The sequence below is a fragment of the Varanus komodoensis genome, unplaced genomic scaffold (assembly GCF_004798865.1).
Source record: "Varanus komodoensis strain SLA01 unplaced genomic scaffold, ASM479886v1 scaffold18_1, whole genome shotgun sequence".
NCBI lineage: Eukaryota > Metazoa > Chordata > Lepidosauria > Squamata > Varanidae > Varanus > Varanus komodoensis.
This window is the reverse complement of record NW_025335548.1, coordinates 1808107-1829901: the sequence shown is the minus strand read 5'-3', so window position 1 is coordinate 1829901 and position 21795 is coordinate 1808107.

Sequence of the window (21795 nt, the reverse complement as noted above, 5' to 3'; positions counted from 1 at the left end):
ATAGCCAGAGGCTCTCTGGGCGGCTCACAGTGCAATCATAAAAATACGTATAAAAAGAAATAATTAAATAGTTTAGTGAAATGGTTGCAGTATTTGAGTTGGTTTTGATTGTTCTGACAGAGTAAGGTAAGAGAATCTTCACCTTCCAGTACCTTTAGTAACCAAATTGTTTAAAATATGTATTAGGGTTATAGCAAGGAAGAGTGCACATTTTGGTGATTAAAATAGCATAATTAAATTGACTAATAATGTAAATATGGATTTCAATCAATTTAATTCAAATCCACCCTGCTTTGAGTAGTTTCATTAAAATGAATGAGACTAAGTTGGACTAAGATTGGATAGAAACTGTTAAATCTCAACCTATTGAAAATGTAAAGCAACCAACATAATCTAAATAATTATCATTTATTCATAGAGTTTCCTCAACTTTAAAATGTAATGGGCATATTAACCTAGGGATGGAGAAAGATGAGTCAATATCTGTTAATGTGTGGTGATCAAGAAAGTAAATGCGCTATTTTCTGATAGAACTTCTTTGAGAAACAAAGGCTTTTCCTCTGTTTTATAGTTTATTTTTTTAGAAAGGTTATTTACAACTACTTCAGCCTCTCCTTACAACTTAAAATTCATTTTAGTATTTGACTAACCAGCCGCTATGTGTCTAGCTACATCCTTCACGGGAACCATTTTGTGGAGGTGCCAACACCAGTTTCTCAAATTCCCAAACTTGTAATCCAGATTGCTTATTAGTGAGTTGCTGAAACCAAGTACCCAAGAATAAGTTCCATCAGCCAACTCCAGTTGCCCTTTGGAAGTTGAAGCTGAAGCCCTGGATTACTGCATCCTATTTGAGCGGTGCCCAAGGACAGACACAGTTATGTTCTCCTGAAGTCAAAGGAGCATGAAGATTTGTGAAAATCTAACACTACCTGTTAAGCTGTAGAAAAATAAGGTGGCAAATTCAGTCCATAAGTCCATATAGACATTCTTTTAAACTTTGTACTTGTTTATTGTGTCAGTGCATTTAAAGCAGGGGTAGGGAGATAACAGCAGCTATGTCTCTAAGGTGGCAGACTCAGAGGCCAACCCTTCTTCCTGGAGGAGGCTTCACAGATGGAGATGCTCTGGCCCTTACTTAGAGGTTTCCAGTGCATTTTTGAAAGCTGAACAATGGCCCAGTGTGGCTATGAGCTTGCAAATGTTCCAGAGAGTGCCTTGAAACAATACGACTCTCATCTGCTTCATGCTCTACCACACAGCGGTATGCAATATGCTCTCTCTGGAACGTTTGCTGAAAGCAATCATGTGGACAGGGTTAGCGGAACCGACATGGGAAATATTAAGTAACCACACTGCAGATCTCACACGTCACCATCCTTCACATGCGAATTAAGGCATGGTCCCCCCTCCCCGCCTTCAATGCTCAGACTGTACAAAATGGCCCTCCGACTGCACGGTGCTTCATTCCCACGCTCTCTGGGGCTAGCCAGCTGCTGCTTTCCATACTGATGCAAACAGTTACTCTCTTGCCACTCTATCCCATGTCTCTTTATCCCTGCCGTCTCCTGGGCAATCCCAGGTACTACCTGAAACCCCTGCAAACCCAGCTGACCCTACTCTAATGTCCTGCCATCTCCTTAACTTCAACTTAAAACACCAACAGCAGCCATACTTTTCCCTTCTCATTCACGCTTTACCTAATGTCTAGCTTGATGAACAATTCCAGAGACTTTAAAGGTTCGTGCACTATTCCGTGCCATAAAAGTATTGCCCTGCATTGTATTTTGGATGTCTGCTATAATCTGGCTGGTAATCATTCCTTGTTAGGTGCCAGCATGTGGCAATGCTGGATTTATCATGTGGCTGAAGCTTAGGGAGGCTTGTGGTGGTAAACGCTGCAGTAGGCACATCTGCACCCTGCATTAAACGGCTTTCCACAGCCACTTACACATGAGGAAAAGTTCTTATGGCTTGAAATCTTGGTGACCTCAGAAGCAGAGCAGAACTACTGGTAGTAAACTAAGTTTTTAATTTACAGGAGGAATTGTGCCATATATTGTTCAGCATAAACAGCATGACCTTTACAAAAAGTTTTTAAAAGTCACTCCGCATTACTGGGAACAGAGTGCAGGCTACGGGCTACAACACAAGGAATAGCAGGGCTTTGTTTAATACTTACTATGTGTTTTCTGTAAAAGTCAGTGGACATTTAAAAAAACAAAATCTAGTGGGTTCAAATGTTGAATGCCCCCTAAGCAATGCAAAAAAAGAACGAAGAGTTCTTTAGGCTTTTATTCATAGCTGGCTACATGAGGGTTTTTATGGGCTCTGGACACGGTCACTTCAAAATTGGCCTTTACAATTTCATGGCCAACATCACCTGCTGGAACGTTAAGCTCTCGCCCATTCCTTTGACCCACGGGGCCAAACCCCACAAATATTATTGAAGAGGAACAGACACCTGCAGACTGGGCACTTTTACACTGCATGGTTCTGTTCTGCCCTCTGAACTCTCTCGGATGGAAAGGTCACAGATAGAGAATTTTCTCCCTCTTTCATTGTACTGAAACTTGCTGGGGTGGAGGTAGGGATCATGCAAAGAAACGGACTGGTAGTGGTTTAGGGAAAAATGAAAGAAAGTATTTCACATAATTAACTTGTAACTTTTCAAATATAACAGTGGTCGCATACAGCACAATCTTGTATGTTTAGGCCAAAAGTGAACTCCACAGAGTTTAATGGGGCTTATTCCTAGGAGGTTTGTAAAGGAATTCAGCAAGCTGCAATCCTACTGGGGAGGAGCTACAGCCCCCACCTGGTGCTGGAGTCCAAGCCCTGGCGGCCCAGTCAGCATGGCCAATGGCTGATGTCAGGGGCAGGCATGTGCAGGGGGCAGACTAGACAGCTAATCTTGGCATGCTTCTCAAGGTCAGGGTTGCATCAACTCTTCTGCAGAAGGCTGGGAGATGGGGGTGTGGGAATCCAGGGGGCAGAGGAGGGTGAGGCTGTTGCAAGGCTGCCACCTGCAGATTCTCAGACAGACCATGGGAACCAGCAGAACTGGGAAGAGAAGGAGCGGGCAGAGGAGGGGCAGGGGATAAGCCCATGTCCTGCCTGGTCCCTCACCCCAGGATGTGGTGCTGGGGTGGAAGAGCTACCCAGTTCGAGGGCCTGAGTAGGTCTTGGAGACCAGACAGAGGGACCTGTCCAAAGGGGTGGACCCCAGTGTTACTGAAAAGGAGGGTTTTCTGTAGTTTCTAGTTTGGGTTCAACCACTCAGTTCACGCACAGAGACGAGTCTTTCAGTTGCTGTAGCTTGTTAGTTGTGCCTTGACACCAAATCGCTGTTCTGCAGAGAGTTTGTCTGCTGTTTTGGAAACCGGAAATGAATAAGGGGAAACCTGGCTCCCCACAGCATGGCTGGGCATCTGCCAAAGTGCTGCCCATGGGCAAGGGCCTCTTCTTCATCCTTGCAGTCTGCTTGTTCACTTGCTTCTTGGTCTGGCCCAGGAGAAAAGTGGTGGTGGTGGTGGTGAGGTGCCCCTGCCTGCCTGCCTGCCTGCCTGCCTGCCTGCCTGCCTGCCTGCCAGCACTAGGCTCTCTGCTTGTCCAGCAACCAAGGGGCAGCAGTGGTGGGCAAGTGAAGGAGGAGCAAGAGCAGCTGAGGACCATGGTGGGGAGGTGGAGGCCCTTGGAGGTGCCTTGCCCAAGGCCCTCAAAGCCTCGGAGCCAGCACTACCTGGGTGATGGGCCCCAAGCTCCCCACAAGCTCCCCACCAGGGACGCATGCTTGCCCAGGATAACCCTCACAGAACAGAATGGGGCACGCTTCAACACAGAGGTAGCAGGAATAGCACCAGCTAGTGGCTTTTTAAGCAGATTAGGCAGGTTCATGGATGATGCTCTGTCAATGGATAGCAGCTAAATAGTGGTGGACCCTAAGAACTGTTGCCCTCATGCTCGGTTGCAGACTTCCTGGAGCTGTCGGGCTAATGTGGAGAAAGAGGGTGTTAGACTAGATGCATTGTTGTTGTTGTTCAGTCGCAAAGTCATGCCCGACTCTTCGTGACCCCATGGACAACATTCCTGCAGGTTCTCTTGTCCTCCACCATCCCCCAGAGTACACCCAACCCCACACCCACCTCTCCAGTGACCCCATCCAGCCACCTCAACCGCTGCTGTCCCCTTCCCCTTTTGCCTTCCATCCTTCCCAGCATCAGGATCTTTTCCAAGGAGCCCTTCCTTCTCGGCTAGACTAGATAGATGGAGACAAATGAGTTGCCCAGGCCCACACAGAGAGGTGAAGGCAAGCCAGGAGCCCTGGACATCAAACTACTCCTTTGACTCCACATTTCGCACAGCAGCCATGTGAGAAGCCTAGGACCATAAAGCGAGTGTGTGCGTCAAATCAGACACGCTTTCTCCTTGGATTAATTTCATCCCTCCATGTTCAGTCTTTACACCGAAGGACAAGCAGGCATGGGCATCACACCTGCCCTTCTCTTTCAGGGTGACCCCTACAGGTCCTGTTAGCACTGCTCTGCCAGTTCAATGCTGACATGGCCTTAATAGCCCTAACACCCTGCTTCTTTAAAACAACAGGTTTGGTGTCCTTCACTGACTGAGTAGCTGGCAGTAGAGACAAGCTCCATTAGGCCAGCTCTTTAAGAACCAATATTAATATATAATAATATACATTTCTTTGGCAGTGGATTACAGACAAATGATGCATGCTCTAATTCTGACTGGAAATATGTGACGAGTCCAACCGTGCTGCTCAAGGAAAGCAAGAACCAGGGTGGCACCGTTGTGTCTTTCTTGCCTTAGCCTCCCCTCTGTTGGGGTTCGCAATGTCACCAGGTGTGCAGGAAGATAAGAGATCAAAGATCTATCTTCTCTCTCAAAGCTTTCTTTTCCTTTCTTATCTTTTTCCCCCTCAGTCATTTACAGCCCAAAGAAGAAGAGACGGCAGCTGTGGAGCAGCTTCTGCCAAGATCAGACGCTGGATAAGCTCTTCGACTGAGTAAGGTGCCCAGCCCTGCCTCTCTTCTCCCTCGGAGCAGGCTGGGGCAGAAGAGCCATGGTGGCCCATCAGGGTCAGAGGAGAGGAAGGGCTGCAGCCAGGAGCGAGGCAACGGCATTCTCACTCCGGCTGGCAGGGCGTAGGGTGCAGTCTCTCTGAAAGGCCTGCTGCTGAGTCTTTACTGTAGCACAGATCACTCCTTTGTCCCCAGTTTGCAGACACATGCGTAAAACAACACATCCTCTGTCCTTCGTCCATTCCTCCACTCACAGCTCTCACTCTCATTCTCTCTCTCGCTCTCTCGGGATCCTCCTTTCTCTGTGTGTACTGCGCATGCCACGTGTATCATCACACAGCCTGACTGATGGCTGTGGCTGCTTTGTTAATTGCTTTCATGGTATGCCTTCACTCAAGAAAAGAGGCAAGCGCCAAGAACTATTCAAACACTGCTGGAATAAGTGGGTGGGAAGAACAGCATTCTCCCAGCATCCTCATGCAGCAAAGGAGGACACAGAGAGAGCAGTCTCTCATGTTTTGAGTCAGTATTTCTGGCATTTGAAAAGCCCAGGCCATGACAAATGCAGAGCGGCATGAGTGGTACATGACCCTGCAGCCCCTACTGAGAATGAAACACTCTGTTTCTCTGGCAAACAGCCTGCTGCCCTGTATGATTTCAAAGCAAGTCTCTATTTATTTATTTAGAAAATTTCTAGGCCGCCCCATTCGCCGAAGCCTCTATCACGCCTTGCAATGGCCACGGCCGATCTCATGGTCGTTGCAGCAGAGGAAATGTGAATTGGCTAAACCAGCAAGCAGGAAGGAGCTTGTCATCCTATTTCACTTGGGAGTAAACCCCACTGGATTCAAATGGACATGCACAAGAGTTGCACGGGATTTGTTGTCCTATGCAAATTCTACAATTCTTCCATGTGGAGGGACTGAAGAGGTTGCGGCTCTCCTCTTTGGAGAGACCGGGCATGGAGTAAAGACTTGCAAATGCCTTTACTAAGAAGAGTTTCCTGGTCGCTTTGCGCATGTTGCTTCCAGCCATATGCGCAGGCTTGCTATTGCATCATCCTCTCTGCTCCTCGAGAGGGTGCAAAGGAGCTGCACGCACGCGGGGCTTCCAAATTCGCCCACAATTTTTTCTCCACAAGAGGTCAGCACCTTCATAAGGATGGAGAGGAATGAAGCGGCCTCCGCGGCCTCCGCGGCCTCCGCCCAACAAAGGAGCAATGCGGGCTGAGCAAATTGCCTGCTCACAGCGCTCGTTCGTCGTGTCCTGCGGGGCTAGGAGAGGACGCATCCGATCCACTCCGCATGTGATTGTACAGAATTACCGAGCTCCGTACTTCCTTCCTAAACCACGGAGGGCACCCATAGATCAGCATTTCACAGCTCACAGCTCTTGGATCGTATTTTATTTAAACATTTCTTTGCTGCCTTTCAGCATCAGTCTTGTGAAGACAGCTGACAATATAAAAAGACAAATACAGTATCAACACATTAAAATATAAACCCTCCTTATCTTTAAGCCAATGTAAAATAAGGTGGTGAAAATACAATGCAATGCAATGCAAGACGGTGCAGCACAAGGCAGTTTGAATATGAGGCAGTCGCCAATCCAATAAAATGTCATAAATTAAAAGTCAAAGAGAACAGGTACGTTTTAAATCCTCTTTAAAGCTGCTGTGAAGGAATCCAGCCATATGAACTCTTGGGACAGAATTCCATTGAAAAGGCATTCCTGGAGTTAAACATTTTGCTTGTGAAAATCAGGCTGTTCAATTGGAGTGTGTGGTTTCCTGCATTCCTAAAGCAATTTGTAGCCCTTGATGGTTGCTGTTTATTTTAAAACAAAACCAAATTTGTGCCTGCTTTACATGAAGCGCCAGCAGTCCTGATGCTGTTCACCTGCATCAGAAACATATGGGAGCATCCCATGGCTCTGGCCAGGGACACATGTGCCCAGTGGAGATGGCCCCTGCACGGGGGGGGGGGGGGGGGGGGCCCCGGGGGGGGGGGGGGGGGGGGGTTGCTCCCAGGGAAGTGCCGCATGCCCAGTTCAGAACAATGCATAATGTATTGGCACTGGGAAAGGCTAAAGGAGGTGTTCTGTTAATGGCAACACCAGGCCTTGCACAACTGATAGAGAAACAAGTCCCTAAACCGCCATGGGGCAGTGGGGGAATGACCAAGTCAGGCCTTTGCTGTGTGAAGGGCACTTTAATGCCTTATATTCTTGCTTTGGGCCCAAGCTAAACCCGCCTCCTCTCACACACCCTGATGTGTCTTGGGAAGGACACACCACAGACACAATGAGCAGCGGGCTTTTGGATGCTCAGAAATGGAGGTTCACCAGTGTCTCTTTCCTCCTCCTCGGCAGGCCTCGTCCTGGGCACACCCTGCTTTACCATCGAAGTGCCTGGTGAAGCTGAAGGCCTTGAATGCCTGCAACAGGTCGCGTTAAGGCTCTGAACATACAGAATTCACGACTTCCACCATCAAGTCAGCCTTTCCTTTCTTCTTGTCTTTTCCCGCCATTCCAATCCGCTTTCTGTAACATCTGGCCTGATGAAAGAGAGGTAGAGCTTCCAAAAGCTTGCACTCATTGACCTCATGAAGGTATTGCCCTAATATGAATGTGGAGACTTTTCTTCTGGCCACCGTGGCCACCATGGCTTTTCCTATGTATGATAACTAGCTAGTAGAGGAAAATTTTTACACAGCTTAAAATCAAGGATGGGTTTAGATCTACACTTCTGCTCCCATGAAAGTAGTGTCTAAATAAGGGCCAACGTATCCCTTCTGCACTAAACTATTCGGAAAGATACTTGTAAATCTTTTGGGCAAAGCTTTTCAGATAGAATTTATGACACTTTGAACTTCTAGTTACCCAGCTGACACTCAGCAAATTCTTCTGAGAAATTTGAATCTTTTCATCATCCATTTTTGTTGGTGTTGATAAAACTTCAAAAGCATGTGTTTGTCTAACATAATAGTGGAGGAGGTGTGTTGTCTTAGCTTTAATATCCCATCCTGTTTTGACATACATGCTTGAATAGTTACTTGTTGCAACTGGAGTGCATTTGAAAATGCTTATTTTAAACAGATAAACTTCTTAACAATGGATGAAGATCTGAAGGACTTATTTCTGTAATTTTCTTTATTCCAGCAGATGTAAAATTACATTACAAACTTGAAAAAGGACATCATCATCCCCAAAGAAGAAAACTCTAATAAATGTTGATCCAAATGATATTGGAACAAACCAAATCTGAGAATCTTTTCCTGCTATTTTCCAAACAAACCACCTTTCTCATGTATGTTCTTCAGCATATCTGAATTACCAATGTAAAAATTTCAATTGCACTAGAATTTTACTGTAGAGCAATTGGCTATAAATATCCTTTTTCTGTTGGACAGAAACAAGGACTCCAGTCCAACTAAAGGGAGCTATCATGAAGCCCCACTGAAACCAATGGAACAAATGCGTCTCCTTCCATGGTTTTTAGTGTCAACGGCTGAGCTTAATTCACGTCTCTGTGATGCACACAAGTCATTTAAACAGAAGTGCCTGCCTGACCAGCCAGAAGGTCCGAGCACGCCATCTGCATGGGTTGCCACAAGCATACTTGTGGCCCTTCTGCATCGCCCGGGCTCTGCAAGTCCTGGGTGCAAGAGGGATGGGCTGCTCCTACTTCTGCTCAGCTGCAGCTGCAACCGCAGCAGGATGGGCACCGTTGCCTCTGACGGTGTGGAGGAGCACCCAGGCATCTCAGGTTTTCCACTTTTACAGCCCAGTCCTGAGATTCTTTTATAGCCCAGTCCTGAGCGCCCCACCTATGAAATGCGCTCCCTAGAGAGGTCCGCCTGGTGCCGTAATTATTTGTTTTTTGGCGCCAGGCGAAGACCTTTTTATTTAAATCTTATTTTAATTGTTAAATTATTGTATTTATTAGGATTTTAAATTAGCCGAGAATGCACCTGGGGGGGGGGGGTTAAATGTTGTTTTTTTATGTATATATATTGTGAGCCACCCCGAGGCTTTGTTGCGATGGGGGCGGCATAGAAATGTTTTAATAAATAAATAAATAAATAAATATTTATTTAGAAGGTGGTCCTATTCATTTCAGAGGGACTTACTTCAAAGGAAGTCTGCTTGGAATTTGTAACCGTGCAGCATGAACTTAAATATGTATACATTCAGCAGACACTCCCACTAGGTTCAATGTGGCATGTGGCTTACTAAATGTGTTAAGGAAAGCAGCCTTATATTAAAAAGGAAAAGCAAGTGGAAACACTATGCTTAATGGGGGCTCTTCAGCAGATGAGCTGACACCTTTTGTTCAATTAAGAATGTAATTAACAATATAAAAAGCTTTTCAGATGAGAACCCCCCCCCCCAAAAAAAAATCAAAACAAAAATTAAACAGGAACAAAAACATTTTTCCAAGTCCCACAGTATTAACAGATCACACTTAAGGTTAATGCAAAAGTAGCCCTGGTCCCCCATTAGATGGATGGGAGATCATTTTTTATTTAAATAGCTAAGCTGTGAGGCAATGCTTCTTAATTTTTTTAAAGAAGAAAGGAGAGGCATGCGTGTGGTCCAGTGCTGCAGTGCAGACGCAGAGGGCCTATGTTGCTTTGAACTGTTATGAACAGGCATCAAAAGTGGTTAGCAACATAAGCATCCCCATATTTGCTGAAATAAAATAATCCTTGTGTTTGCTTTTTTTTTTTTTTTTTTTTTAAGAGCTCAAGGACTGGTGGACCGGAACTGTGCAGACACAAATAGTCTTTTTTCTTCTTTTTTTCACATTTTAGGATACAATCAGCATACATGTTTAATAATCACAGTGTGGAAAAATTAGCCTCTAAAAAGGCAAATGAATGGAATAGATTATTTTTAATCACTATTTTTGAAATTTTCCAGATGTTTCCAGCATGTTGCAGGGAAAGGCATGTCTGGGTCCTTGAAGGGAGTGAAGAGGCATCTGGGGTTCTTACGCAGTTATGAGTCGTTTGCCCAGAACACAAGATCTACTCAACTAGAGGAGAAACTAATTTTGCAAGCAACAAACACTTGTGGTTCACTGCTGGGACCATTTGATTTGGCTGGCTAGCTGGAAGAAAGTGCGAACCCAGCCGCAGGGCAAAACAGAACTGCATCCCAGGCCTACTGGAGCCGTCCTGTAAATGGGCACTGAATGGCGTTTTCGTTGTGCCTGTGACCTTGGACCTTCCTGCTACTTTTGCAGACTCCCGACACAATTCATGCTGACATTCCTGTGCCCCTCTGCTTGGCTTTTGTCCTTGGGTCTGTTTGGGCTTCATGTCAGGTCTATTTTATGGAGGAGAGCTTGCAAGAGCAGAGGTCAGTTCCTGCCCTGATTTCCACCTTAAGTGCGATGATCATGTCAGTCTGGCATGTGGGATGGGAGTGCTGGGCCATCAATCACAGAGCAGGAAGAGGCGTTGAGGGTCACCTCACCTCATCCTCACAGATGAGGCTTCTCACGCTCTCCAGAGATGCCACGGCCTGAGATCATGCCTTCTCTCATCGCTGCACCTAATCACGGAAACATCACAGACGGGCGCGGTGTGTGGGCTTCCAAAGAGTGGGCAACCCGTAATGGCGGGGACAAACTTTCCCTTGCACCCTTGGTGCAGACTAGTGACGGCCTACTGCTTTTTCAGCCCTACCCTAACAGTGGAGCAATGAAATCAATCAGAGGCGTGTGTAAGAACACCAGTTCAGGCCTCCGTTCTGTGATCAGTCCAGCCCGAGGTGAGTTTGACTTACCTGCTGGAATGTGATCCTTGCTCCAGCTGTTTCCTCCAATCTTGGCTTTCCCTTGATGCAAGGCAAGCCTCCAGCCTCCAGCCTCCAGCAGAGCCTATAAACACATCCTGCTTATTTTAACCACACAGCAGATATTCTTCATTCTTCTTGCTCGGTTTTACATATTTTCTTCCCCCAAGCCTGCCAAATTTATTTCACACTTCGCAAATAAAGATGCCCTCCACCCAACTCGACTCCTTTTACTGCATTGTTTTTCTTAGCAGCTGGAGGTGCCAAAAAGTATATTTTGGACAAAACGATTCTCCAAACTAGGAAACGGTGTCTTGACTTGACATATACTGTAGTTAAGGGAAACAATAACATTCGTATATTCCTTCAAGCCACTGCACTCAGACTGCAGTCACCCATTCAGTCACTGGCTCATATTTCTTCTTTCTGTTTATGCTTTGGGGATCTACCGGCACTAACGCAAATGTCCTAAACTATTGCAAGGCTCATGCACGGGTGCAAAATAGTTTTGTGGTTACCACAGACACATAGCTCACTGATCTGTTCAACACTCAGTAATCAAAGGCTTTGTAAAAGAATCTTATGCACCCGCAAAGATCAACAGGGGTTACTGGTATTTATAGAAAAGTAACTGTTTTGTTGCTTCCAGTTGCCTAGAGCATGTGTATGCTCAGAGGAAAGCTTCTTCTATGCAGCTGAGATCATAAACAGGCCGAGATGGCTTGTCCTTTTAGAGGTGTTAACCTCTCTGCATCTGGGAAAGAGCCACTGGCTTTCAAAAGAACATGGCAGAGGAGAGCGTTGGGGGCTGAACAACATCTGGCATTCAAGGGGCACTCTGCCCCCGAGGGCAAGATTTTCCTTTTGCAAATAGTCAGCATGGTGACGCGCGCTCCTACGCAGCCCCATCCAGATCCAGACTTTGGTGCCAGGTGGCAGGGAGACTTTACGCCTTCCTTTGTCCCCCAAGCAGTTGAGCGTCGAATTGGCCCTCCCACACGTGAGGCTTGCCCACGTAAAAAAGGTTTCCCTTGAACTCTAATGACAACGGCAGGGGATGCATCCCTCTTAAAAGCCTTGTTTTTCGATCCTCTCTGATCTCTGTGCCATAGCTGGTGCAACACTATTGTTTTAAGCTTTCAATTGTGACTAGAAGTTTGAGGAATTTGTCCCTTTTCAGAAAAATGGGGGATAATGATAGTGATATTTTTCTTAGGATTAGAAATTCCACATTACATGGTTTGTTTGTTTGTTTTAAACTTTTGCATAGTGTCCACTACCAATGGTCTCGGGATGGTTGTGTAATAAAACAGAGAGGAGCATAGCGTCCAGTCTCTACAATAAAACCCCACATTAAAATCACAATCTAAACCTTAAAATACTGGGAAAATAAAATGGTTTTGGTCTGGCACTGGAAAGAATAAAGTGTGGGCACCAGACGAACCTCTCTGGGGAGTGCTTTTCATAACTGGGGCGCCATTGCAGAGTAGGCCCTTCTCTGGGTAGCCACCCACCTAATCTCCTTCAAGGAGGGCTCCCAAAGAAGGACCTCCGCCCCAGATCTTAAGGGGTGGGCAGGCACATAGGGAAGGAGATGCTGGAGGGAAATCTCTATAAATGCTCTGCTGATCTTTCCTACCTAAGAGGTACCTGTAGCTTTATGACGGCATCCCCGATTTACAATTATACACAGGTAGTTCAAACAGAGATACTGAGTAGACATTTGCAGCCTGAAATTAGTTTTGGCATGGACTTGGGTTATAGACAGACTGTTAAAACAACCCAAGGTTCTTCAAGGGCAGAGTTCACGTTAGCATCAGTGGCATAGCACAGACTGGGCAAAGCATAAAGCCAGAAGCTAACCCGGCACGTGTGCTGGAGGGGGCCCAGACCAGCAATCGGCAGAATGTAGGGAAAATGCAGATCGAATGAAGATAGGACCAGCTGACTCGGACCCCAAGCGTTCCTGACCATTGGTTATGCTGGCCAGAACTTCTGGGAGTTGAAGTCCAAAGAATCTGAGGAGCTTCCTTTGCCCGCCACTCCACCGCAGCCAGTTATATAAAGAGGAACCTGGGAGAGGACTGGAACAGGAGAGTGGTCGGCCTTGCCACCAAGGCAAAGGTACATGAGCATTGCAAGAATGCATCCCTCATGGTGTCAGCATTTGAGGGGGTTGGTGGAGAAAGGTCAGTAGAAGAGTGGGTGACGAGTGAAGTGGAGGAATGGCTTGCTGGGGAGGAGGAGGAGAAGTCAAAAAGACCACGTGACCAATGCATGGTCAAAACACTTTCCCTAAATGTAAAGGCAAGGAACTGGAGGGGCTGCTCCTGCCAAGAGCTACCACTCTGCACGCAATACGCTCTAATGTGTAACACATGGGCTGTTTGCAAGCTCACATTCACACCTCGTGTTCCAGTAGCTACTTTTGTAGTAGCACGATCAGGTTTCTTCGTATATTTCATGCATTCATGTGTGGCACAGCAGCTGTAGAATTTCATCCAAAGTGTGAGTGACACTGAAAATGACGGGCTGGGGTTTCCCTGGTCAGGTGGGATTTGCTGGACCCAGTGGAGGCAGGGTCCAAGTTCAAGGTGTCCATCACTGTATTTTGTTTCGAGACCTAAAAAATTTAAATCCTGCGTTGTGGTGGGTATGACCTGATTATGCAACTTGGCAAGTTTTTGCTCTCTGGCACAAGACCAGTTTGTTTCCTTTCCCTTTTATGACTCGTTATTGTTGGAGTAAAATAAGATGATCCACAGCACTGGAAGGAACCTTGGAGGGCCTCAACTAAGCCCCCCTCAACACAGGATCTGCAATGCAAGATGAAACCTTGTAATCTTTGGTAGATGGCCACCCAGCCTCTGCTCCAACCCCTTTAGCAAAGGAGAATCCAGCACTGCTCCAGGGAGCCTGTTCCACAAACACTTCCCATCAGGGTGCTTACAAAAATATTTCGCCAAGTTCTGCTGCCCTTCCATACCTGCTTTTTTGCTCCATTCCTGCCCTCTGGAAGCACAAAGCACAAGTTCTGCTGTAAAAGCCTTCCAAATATCTGAATGACAATATCGTGTCTCCCTTTCAACTTCTCTCTCCAGGCAAAACACACCCCTCCAGGCCACCGGGCTGGTCCCCACAGGACTCCTGAGGATGTGGATTGTGTTGGTAATTCCATTTCCTCCAAGCCATGTATTACCCTTTCCCTTCCCTTTCTCAGTTAGCTGATAACTTTCAGGCCAGAATCTCCTAAGAACACTGAGCCATTTGTACCAAGTGACCTTACTGAACTCAACAGGAAGCGAAAACAGGCCGCAAAGCCCTAACACTGACCTGGGGATGAGCCCTGCCAAATTCAGTGGACTTATTTCTCAGTAAAAATCTATTGGACTGCACCATAAGTATTTGAACCAAGTCTAGCAATAATGCACAAGTGGCAAATCAGAACTGCTTATTTAAAAGCATCACAAAGGCTTTGCATTTTAATGTGTCTTTTTCTTTATTACTGGCCAGATTAATTATTGCCACCTTGTCATTTGGCAGGTGGGTCACATTTTCTTTTTACTGCATTAATGAGCTCATCCAGTTTTTTTCCCCCCACCTCTCCTTGTAATTAAGATTATGAGTTACAGATCACAATTATCCATTGGGTTGGTGTTCATGTCACTCTCTGTCAAAGGCAATATCTGCTCTCAGCTTCTTTCTCATTTGAAAAGACACATTGCTGGTCTTTCACTTGAGAAGAGGTGGTTCATCCGACTGCAGCCGCAGGGAGTGGCACAAAAGGGAGGGAAGCCCAGCCAAGGGGCACTGCTTGGGAAATGTCCGCTCCAGAAAAAAGGCTCTTCTAATGAAGATACTCTAGGACTCTCTCATCTTATGTTCTTTCTTATGTTCTTTTCTCCTAATAGCTCCACCCTAAATGGAGTATGTATGTGAATTTAAAAAAACAAAAACAAAGAGCAAGTTAGTTACATTGTTCACCCTGCCTCACATTTCCCAGTCCAGCCGATTATTTTGGTGGCGAAAAGCTTTTTGCGCCTTTATAGGAATGCCTATTTATCACAGGGTCCTACTTCTTAGAGAAAAATCATGAAAAGCTTTATTATTGTACAAGGAGGCCCCTAACAGATCTCAGATGGCCGATGGGTCTGAGCTTATTTTCAACAGGATTGTGAATAATAATGCAACAAGTGATACTTTACTGATTCTAATTCCATTTCTTTGTGGAAAGCTTCTCATAACAGCTAATAACTTCAGTCAGGCACATCAACTCAGTGACAAAATTTCTGAAGTATGTAATGCAGCAATACTTTCAGATTCCACTCCTGCCCCATTCTTAATGGAATCTACATGTTGCACTCTCCACACTTCATGGCTGTAAAATTTTACAGTCCACGGTGTCTGTTGAGAATTCAGGTGTTTAACTATTGCATTCCGCCTCAGCTGCAATCTAACATAACAGCTAATGTTATCCATGTGCTAAAATATATGAATATTCCAATCAAGTAAGCAGTAACTTTTGATAAATCCGGATGCACACGTGCACACGCACGCATACACACACGCACACCGAGCTTTCCTAAGGCTGTCAACATCATGATGTAATTTCAGCAGAACTGGGTTCTGCTGCTTCACATCCCCACATTAGGTCCATCTGGATGACTGGACAGGGATGAAGACATATTAGAAATGAGAAGGGAATATATAAAAAGGGAAAAAAGGGTGAAAGGAACAGTGTTGGTGAGGAAAAGCATACAAGCAATCGTGCAAGGCAACAGGGAGCTGCTAAAGTATATATTCATATGCCTTTTAAATGGCTCTGGAGGTTTGGTACCCCGCCTAGTAACTGAAAAAAGACTGCGACATTTTATAACATTTACACATAAATTACTTTTCAGTCTACTCTAAACCCACATGTATACATCCACCCCTTGGAAAGGGCAGGAGGGCAGAAGGGAAAGCTATATGTTTAAAGTATTCGTATTTGTCCGTGCATATTTGTGCCGCATTTTCCAGCAACGAAGAAATCTGGGAATGGAAATAATTAGAAATGTTGCTCTCTAAGAACCTGGCCCTCATTGCTGTAAAGCAAATGTGGAAACGGGCCTGACTTCTCATGAATTCATCCCTACTTCAAGTTCTTCTCAAACTAGGGCCAAAGGTATTGAAACCAATGGGGGCACAATCACACAAAACAGACGTCCCTCCAGATGAGGTTTGCAACTGCTCTGCCTCCCACACCATTGTATGGGGGATCCTGACCACATTGTCTTTCATTTTAACCCTGTGATGTTTTGGCACCCTTTCTCTAAAAAAAAGAAAGAAATGCTGTCATAAAATCTATTAAGCCTAAGGAATTAAAAACCATGAATGGGGCAGTGTCTTTTGCCTGGTGGTGCTAGGTGGCCTACATCTGGAAGCGTATATGAGGATGGCTAGTTTTTGGGTGTCTACGGCCAAGATTGTTTAGGATCCAGGTGCTACAGGGCTGGATTGCTCTCAGTGAACCCCTGTGCATGTCTATGTGAAGTAAGCCCCACTGCACTCAGTGGAACATGCTCCTAGGTTAGGAAAGCACCAGTGCAGGCGTTAAGGAATTCATAATATTGGCTGATATATCTATTTCCAAGGGGGATGCCTTGGGAACTCAGTGAAAGCCAGTGCATTACCAAATTCATCAAAGGGTATATTCTGTCCCCCTTCAAAAACACTGAAACTGTGCTTTTCAGTTCCATGTAGAACATAATGCCATTTTAGTCCATTTTCTTGGACAAGAGACCTAAAAAACACCATTGCACAGGTCATGAATTGACTCTCCCTTCTTGCAGTCCATGGATTCTCACTTACCTGATTGGTCCTCCTCGCAGGACTGGGGAGTCTTTTCTGGGCTTGCTGGGGAAAACAGGAGGCCGGATAAACTCACCCTGCACTTGACTTGCCTCATGATGAGTGAAGGCCAGGGGAACTGCAATGAGCCTGATTCTCCATCCTGTAATTCAAGCGACACCAGGCCTGCTGGGTATCTCTCTATGTACATATTTGTGAGGTTCTAATTCATATAATCACAGACAAGCACAGACCTCTAACAGTCCAATCTATTCATCTGAAATACGTACCTGAGACTGAGAAAGGTACAAAAGCTGTAAGTAATTGCCAGACATTCCGCTGAAGTAAAGTGATATTGATACAGCTTCTCTAAGGTGATTTCTGTTTACTTCACAATGGCGCCTGATCACCACTCTGGTTCTCCAAGCATTCTGGGCAGGCTGTGAGGCCTCCTGCACTTCTGCTTACACACCAAAGCACAACCTGAGGTGACCTGTGGGGTGGAGAGGGAGCGGGAATCCTCTTGTTTGGATGGCGCTGCAGGATGGCAATGCCATCTGGAGTACCGTTGGATGGGGGTACCCAGGAAGGGCCTGCAGTCCAGCTGTGGACCATGAACAAGAGGCCCTTGGCGGGGCGGGGGGGGTGTCTTTCTCAGGTCTGGCTCAGGCAATGGTGCTCAGGATTAGGGCTGCAGTCAGCTTGCTCCTGGGCTCTCTGCGCTGCCAAGCAAGTAGGCGAGCAGTAGCAAGAGGTTAGGAAGAGCAGGAGAGAAAGTAGCTGAGGACAGCTGTGGTGATGATAAGGTGCAGGAAGGGTGTCTTTCCCTCATCAAATGTTCTCTCTCTCTCTCTCTCTCTCTCTCTCTCTCTCTCTCTCTCTCTCTCTCTCACACGCGCGCGCGCGCTTCCATTTTCATTTCAGAAGGAAAAATACAGAGGGCCCACGCCCAGGGTTGCATTTTCCCACCTTTTTAATTGCCTCTATAAACCAGCCACAAGGTGGTGCTTTGGTATAGCTGCAGTACAGGGGATTTCTGACTGTACATTAGGTTTGTGTTCCCGTTCGTCGTGATTTAAAATTTAACAGCAGAATTTCCTCCGTCAGAAAACAAAACAAGGCACACACGCACGCGGGCCGGGAAGCGCAGGAGGAGGGAGGCATTCTACAAAGGCCGCGCAAACCTCTGCTGGCGAAGGATCGCGAGTGCGCGACGCGCGCCTCGTGCAGAGCAGCCCCTCATTGCCCGGCTCACCAGACCACGTACCTGCTACTGCAACGGAGAATCCCCGCCGAGGCGAGGCGAGGCGAGGCGAGGCGAGACGCCCGTGGCAGCGCACCGGCCTGCCCCGCCGCGGGCGCCCGCTGCAGCCCAGTGGCGACAAGCCGCGCCGGGGCCGGCCTAAGCGCAGCCTGCTCTTCAGGCGCGGGCCTGATCGCCGTAAGCGACCCGCCATTCCTGGCAGGCGAGAGGGTGGAAAAGCCTCGACCCCCTCCCCCCCAGCCCGCTCGCTGCCCTTCCTGTGCCAGGCGCCGGCAGGGTAGCGATTTCTTAAAATTACGTTTTATTGTGCAGACTGATTTACACGGTTGGGGCAATGGGGGTTGCACTGACATTCATCTCTCACACGCCGCAAACTTACTTATGCAGCATTCTCTTTTCTACATCATTAAAACCAACACAACACACATCACGAACAAACTTCCAATACGGAGAGGCGGCAAAAGCCTTTTTTCCAGTCGCCTTACATGGAAATTTCATTTTGCCTGCTGCCCACGTCTGACCATGTCAGTTTTCCTCCATGAATTCTCAGCACGCTTCTTGCCCGGCCACCGCACCGAGCTGACAGCATTGTGCAAGTTTTAATGTGCCTCTTGCCTGCCTTAAACAGCCCAGAAATGAAGCTATCAGTTCTCGACTAATATTAAAAAAGCAGTATGAATTCATAGATGGACTAAATCTTGTCAGGCACATGGAGACAGGCATGCTTTATATGCCTGCTGCACTGATTTAAAGCATGATGAAATGAAATGAGTGGCAAGGAGGGGGAAGGAAGGTGAAACAGACAGAGAACATTTGGCCTCTGCTTTCGAGCGATTAATAATAACTGATGTGGCCCATTCTAGTTGCGGTATTCAGAATAAGTTGTGGTGGCCAGAAGGTGTGATTCAATTTGTTTTTTAAATTCAGTTTTGCCACGCTGTAAATGCTGTCATTGCTCCATAAAACCTAAGCAATGAGTGGGTAGACATATGTGGGGAATTTCCCCCAGGGATCTGTAATTATAGGATTGGTTCTCCACCCCATACCAAAAATGAAAAAAAAAAAACACCTTAAGGAAAGAGCCATTCCCTCCTGCCCTATCTACTTTCTCATGAAACTGCAGGTAATATTTAAAAAGAGACCTTTCTGTGTGATCTAGCTGTATAAACCTTAAAGGCTATTGCAGAATGAAATATTAAAATCCAAGAGCCCTCACTTGCACTGTTTGTGCGTGTTGATGTATTAGGGGTGTGTTTCATGATATTGATGTTTCTTTATGAGCGGCCAGTTATGGAAATACTTTTTCTGGAGCCTTTTGAAATACAGTCAGAAATACTAGATTTGTTATCCATGTGCCTGCCATGTGTCAGCAGTAGTTTTAAAAAATGAGGGAGACTGAGTGAGTGCTACAATAAAAATAATAATAATTTGTGCACGGTTCTATGGTAAACTGGAAATGTAAAAGAATGTTAATAAAAATCAAGACATTTCACCTCGTCGCCTCAGAGAGAGCAGCAAAATAACGTTCCTCCATCTGTCCAGCTGGAAGCAACTACCACATGTTTCCTTCCCTCCAGTAATGTCACTTGCATGGCCATGGTACCTGAATTTGTTGATTTTCCTCTTTCCACTCTGCCTTTCCCCATTTTCTATCATAAAACTGTAAGCTGTTTGCTAAAACTGCGAAACACCTTGGGTGCACTGGTAGAAATCTACATGGAGTAAGTCAGTCTGATTTCATGTCCATACTATGTGTAAGGATCAACTTATGTATTACTTAGTTTTAATGCAGCGCACACAGTTCCCATGCATACTTTTTAATGCTCAGGAGAATGCAGGGGAGCAGTTTGAATGAGCGCTGCCAGACAGGAGGTGGGCAGCTTTAAGTCTTCCTTCCCCAGCCACCACCTGGCCTTCAACCTCCCCCATCCCTCTGGCATGCTCTCTCTCTCTCTCTCTCTCTCTCTCTCTCTCTCTCTCTCTGTGTGGGGGGGGGGGGGGCAGGGGAATTTCAGGGGATTGTAGCTAAGAAGGAAGGGCTCAACCTACCCCTCCCCACACATTGCATTCCCAAAACATCAGCCATTCTGCATTGACTTTTGAGTCAGAAAAAAGCACAAAAGGAAATGCTTGCTACATATTAAATGTGATTTGCTGCTTAAACCCAAGTAACACATTCTAAACTAATATCTTTGTTACAGGTCATTACATTTATGGGGACTATAGGTTTATCTCATTTTATCCCCATAACAAACCTAAAACCTGTGTTTGGCTCCAAGGCATCAGCTGTTCCCAATCCCCCCACTGGCTGAGGGCCACGAACTACCTGCTCCAACAAGCATGAGAGGAAGCTGCCAAGAACACCAAGTCATGAGGAAAACAACCCTCAGTGAAGGTACCCGAGCGCTCACATGAGCAGGCTGCATTTCCCTACCTCAGCCCCTACTGCTGGGAAATGCACAACACAACGATGCCAGGTCATGGGTGCTTTAGTTTCGCCTTGTGGATGAGGGGAAAGATGATACTAGCCTCCATTTGATAGTGATGTGGAGTTCTGCCATGAGAAGATTTCAAGCACGGCCTTCTCAGTCCAGGTACAAAACACACACTCGCTCTCATTTCTCTCATGGGTAGCTGCGCCTGGCCAGACATGTGCCCAGAGCTCCCTGCACTGCTGGCCTTCTCTTTCCCCATGCTTCCCAAGTAACACCTCCCCTCTTGGCCACTGGCTTGTCCTGAGCAATGGAATAAAAGGATGATGGCCTTTCTGGACCCCTAGCTAGTATTTTTGCTGCTCCGAATTGACCCTGCCATCTCCTTCTGGTACCTTCTTTCCTCAGAAGAGCTGCTCTGACAGCCCATGGAGCCCCGGGGATGGTTGGAGTTGGCACTGTGGTTAGACACACTTGTTGAGGGGAATGCCCTTGAAAGATGTGCCCCAAGACCTCCCAAACAGCAGAATTAAGAGCAGGTGAAGTTCTTAAAAAGACAGAGCACAGCAATACTAAAAGGTTATGCAGAACAAAAACAGCTCCTCTGGAATGAGAGCAAAGAAGAGGCCAGTCTGACTTTCTTCAAACGCATTCCCATGCGTGTTTGGAAAGGGAAAAAAATCCTATTCCCAGCATTCCCATGGTTTCAGGACATCTTTCCTTTTGTATATTGTGCTCAGCATGAGTAAAATGTGGAAGCAACCAAAACAGAAATTCATCCAGAGCAGAGCAGAAGCACCAAGCACCCCAGAAGAATGCCATGGTTAATGGTACTGAGATGAGACATCCAGCAAAACCAACAGGGGCACAGTCCCCTTGCCTAATTCTCAGAGTACGTCATCCACCATTTCTCAGTCCCCAAAACCAGACATTATAATGTTTATAGTAGTAGGAAGCTGAATTTCTGCAAGGCCACAAAATAAGAGACTATTTGTAGGAATTGCCTCTTGTATGATTTTATGCTTCACATTTAAATGGCAGATCTGCAGCACAAAAATGGTTTACTAGTCAGTCCCCCTCCCCAGGGAATACCAAAGACTTTAGTTTTGGGAGAGGTTCTAGCCACCCCTAAAAAATGCTCAGCCTCTTCAGTTAACTACCTTGCTATGACAGTTAAACTGGGGTGGTGATATCAGACCCTAAGATTAGCAATAACATTTTCCCGTGCCTCCAGCTTTGGGAATATAACTTAGAGGGAATAAATGCTTTGCAACATGGATGGGGTCTTGAAAAAAAAATCAGCTTCTACTCACATTATCTGCATGTAAGAAGCAATTAAGTTTTGATTAAACTCCCTGTAGTCTTTTGGCATTTTTAAAGTAAAAGATCAAATGCCAAGAAACAGTGATGCCATCAAAACTCCAAA